The sequence below is a fragment of the Rutidosis leptorrhynchoides genome, chromosome 11, assembly GCF_046630445.1.
Source record: "Rutidosis leptorrhynchoides isolate AG116_Rl617_1_P2 chromosome 11, CSIRO_AGI_Rlap_v1, whole genome shotgun sequence".
Classification (NCBI taxonomy): Eukaryota; Viridiplantae; Streptophyta; class Magnoliopsida; order Asterales; family Asteraceae; genus Rutidosis; species Rutidosis leptorrhynchoides.
The window spans coordinates 347,670,687-347,675,008 of NC_092343.1; the positions used below are offsets into that span (position 1 = coordinate 347,670,687).

At 31.5% G+C, this 4,322-nt stretch overlaps 1 non-coding gene across 1 annotated transcript; it reads right to left on the reverse strand.

Moving 5' to 3' along the window:
* Positions 1-3,948: 3,948 nt before the first annotated feature.
* On the reverse strand, positions 3,949-4,055 carry LOC139878997 (small nucleolar RNA R71). Its single transcript, XR_011769854.1, has one exon. It is a non-coding gene; the product is annotated as a small nucleolar RNA R71 (small nucleolar RNA).
* Positions 4,056-4,322: the final 267 nt, after the last annotated feature.

The following is a 4,322-nucleotide window of genomic DNA, read 5'->3' on the forward strand; positions in this document are numbered from 1 at the left end:
AGAATTAAAGAACAGGCAGCCGAGGAGGCAAAAATGAAACAAGTCAAGAGAAAGTGGGAATAAAACAGTGACAAGGGTCACTATTACAACAACAACAACAACAACAACAATCACAACATTTATCGCATATATTGCTCAAAATGAACATATTTTTAGTCGCAATATCTGTCCGAAATAATAGATTTTCAAATGTATTTATTGTAATTTCAGCTTGTAATTGTAAAAATGAATAAAAATGAAGACGGGGTTCGAAAATGGAAAACTAATCAAAAAGACAGTGAAAACGCTCAACGTACGAGTGATACTCCAAAGACGTACAAGACCTTAATGCTCAAGTGAAAATGTACAATCTTGAAAGCTCAAAGTACAAGTAAATAATTTCGGTCTCGGTCTGCCAATCGTATATAATGAAAAGAAATGTCATTATGCAAGAATTGATGGAATTTTTCTAGCTCAATCGTATATAAGGAGTATATTTCGAAGATCAAATTAGATGGATTCTGACTCACACTACATAAAGCCATAAAATAATATTATGTAGATCAGATCATGCACAAGGCTACTACTTTATCAAATTTTAATATTTGGTAATGGAAAATATTTGGTCAAAGACATCATGAGGGTACTGCTTTTTATTATAATACACAAAAGATATTTCCATTTACACAAATTAAGGGAATGTGACATGTGAATAAAGAAAATACGAAGTATTAATAAGAGAGGGTTGTGAGAGTTGAAAAGAGACCAAGTTCCAAGAGTTAACAAGTTGACTAACATTCTCACACACACATACGATTTATATTCTATTTTTAATTCCCAAGTTTCAGATTGTGTACTGTAATATCAATTTGTACGGGTGTTGTAATTTGAAGTTTTCTACCGTGTTGAATTAATGGAAGCTAAGAACTTTTGTGTAAGTTTCATTTATCTTTTTACCATGTCTAGTAACTAATTTGTTATTATACTTATTTAACCCAAGTAGTTATGATGTTTGACTAAAAATAGGAAATGGATTAATTTAATTTGTACAACGGTTAATATTTAGATAAAGAACGACCTTAAGGAAGATTGAGGTTTTAACTATTAATGGGTATGGTAAAATAATTAAGTGATAACTTGTTAAATTACCACTATTTATAATTTACTATATGTATAAATAATCACATACGTTGACTGGACACGGAAGACGGGTTATTTACATATATGATAAATTATTCATTGAAACGGACACGTGAATAGATTAATGGTTAAAAGACTAGTTAAAATTAAGGTGATATACATTCAGTGACAGCTGGTGTAATTATTGACATACGTGACAACCGTGTCAAACCATCTAAATAGTAATTAGTTAGAATATTCAATTGTGGTTACAAGATAAAATGACGAGGATACTCGTATTTGATGCTTGTCATTATAGGACTGCGCTGGACAACTCCAGGTGGACATATTAAATATTCTACGGGTATAAAGGAAAATTAACCCAGAGTAAAAAGTAAAAAGTAAAAGTCAAACATCGTAACTACGGAAGATAAATAAGCATAATACTCTTTTTATTGTATTTTCATCTCGTTTAGTTAAAGTTACTCTTATTTACCACAGTAATTTTTATTTACTTTGTTGCTACAATTTAGTTTAATTTTACTATCTTGTTGTTAATATTAAAAAGAAAAGTCAAAAAGAGAAACCGGTCGTTAAACGGTAAATCCCCCAAAGTTACTAAAATTACTATATATTACTAAATCTAACTTAGTTATTTAATTTACCTAGATAACCTAGTAAAGCACCTAATAAAAGTGTCCATGGATCGACCTTCCGGACTTTACCTTAGCTATATTACTATACGATAGGTATACTTTCCTAATGTGTTTTAGTTTAATTTTAGGTAATTTCTTGTAGTAAATAATATAAAACTGATAATCGTTTCGTACACCACTAAAAAATACATCAAGTTTTTGGCGACGCTGCCGGGGAACTTTTTAGTGTCTTAACGGGTTATTTTAGGAAATTAATTAGTTAAGTTAAATTGTGTAAAATATATTCACTTTAGGTAAGTTTAATTATTAATTAGTAATTAATAAGTAAAACAGGTCATTTAAGTTTTATTGATAGATTGTGTAAAATATATAAAGTTTATGTAATTGTAATTAGTAATTAGTAGTTAATAAAAAAAAAGGACGGAGTATATATAAATGTGTATAGATGTATGGTGACTGAATTTGATGAGTGTACTGTGAAGGATTTTTGTGTCTAGCCACTCTCTTGAATTATGTGTACTTGTGATGTGACGGAGGCAAGAGTTGTCCACTTTCTTCCCCCATGTGTATGAACTAGGAAAAATAAATATTCCCTCCATCGATCAACATGCCCAACATCATTTTCCATTTACTTATTTTATTATTTTTATGATTAGATTTTTGTTACTTTTAATTAATTAGATATTTTTAAGTTAACTAGAATAAAATATAGAAAAGTTGGTTAGACTTTTGTAGCTTTGGGTTGTTAAAAACAAGTTGTCACAAACATAGAGGAGTAATAGAGAAGTAGTCACAAGCTAGTTAACAAAGAGATTCCACCAAATCCAAAATCAGATACATTCTCCAATTACGGAGTAAAAAAAAATAAAAAAAATTGCTGAACATGCACTCGGTTTCACACACCTCTAGTGTAGTAGTTAGATAAAGTTAGATAATTTTAAGACATAAAGGGCACAAGTTTCTAAAAAAAAAAGAGGTTTTGTATTAAATAAAATTAGATAACTAATATAGAAATTAAAATAAACTTAGACTCGTTAAATGTAAAGTTTATTTTTGTTATCTTTATAGTTTTTGTATAAATTTAGTGTTAGTTTAATAAATTAGTTTAGATAGTTAATATTGTAGGCTAAATCTAGATAACTAAGTTAATTATAATTAGTGCATAAAATTTAAATCTTAAAAAAAAAATTACAAAATTACTACAGATTTAGAATTCCTTAGTTTTTAGTTTTTACGTAGTATTAATTGCCTTAGTTTTAAGATTAGTTTCCTAGACAATTTTAAGTAATCTAGACTGTGCTCCTCACAGCCTATACATTCTTATTAAAGAAATTCGATTATTTTTCTAAAACTCTATCAACAATTAGATATGTAGATACCATTTTTCTATTTCGTAGTACTAGCTTGGCTATTCAGAGCTGGGCAAAAGCAGAAAAATTTTATCTATTTATTTGAGAAATTGATAGAATTAGGAAAAATAGATACGGATAGGTAATGAATGTACAAATTGAAACAATCACCATTACGTTCACCACCCATAACACGATCTAGGAGTCTAGCTAATCCCAATAAGTAAAACTTTTCATTAAGATCATCATCAAATCGTGTGTCCTCGCCGATTCAACTTTCCGAAACCCCGACTTTTGAACCAGAAGCAATAATTGAGCTCCTGGAGGATATTCAAGGACAATTCAGAGATCCTGAACCTCTAATCATTCCTCATGAACCGCTAATCATTCAACCGGAGGTTGTCGAAGAAATATGCGTTAAATCAGAATCTTCTAGTGATTCAGAGTCAACTATTTCAAACATGGGAGACACGGACCCCCAAAGTATGGAAGACCGAATGAGAGCCACACGCACTGGCCACGGTCATGTCATTACTCAACCAGATATGAATGCACCAGATTATGAAATCAAAGGACAAATCCTACACATGGTAACTAATCAATGCCAATTAAGTGGTACGCCAAAAGAAGATCCAAATGAACATCTTCGAACCTTTAATAGGATTTGTACTCTATTCAAAATCAGAGAGGTTGAGGATGAACGGATCTATCTCATGTTGTTTCCCTGGACTTTAAAGGGAGAAGCCAAAGATTGGTTAGAATCGTTACCCAAAGGGGTGATTGATACATGGGATGTTTTAGTTGAGAAATTTCTTAAAAGATTCGTTCCGGCATCTAAAGCCGTGAGACTTCAAGGAGAAATTGTTACGTTCGCACAAAAGCCAAATGAAACATTATATGAGGCGTGGACAAGATTCGGAAAGTTATTGAGAGGATGTCCTCAACATGGTTTAGACACTTATCAAATAGTACAAATATTCTACCAAGGTGTCGACGTTGCTACACGAAAAGATATCGACACAGCAGCTGGTGGTTCCAGTATGAAGAAAACCGCAACCGAAGCTCACAAGATTATTGATAGCACAGCCTCTCACTCACATAAGTGGCATCAGGAAAAAGAAATTTTTCGTTCGTCTAAAGCGGCTAGATCCGATTCTAGCCATGACCTCAATTCTATTTCCTCAAAGACAGATGCTTTCGAGAGACGAATGGAAAAGAT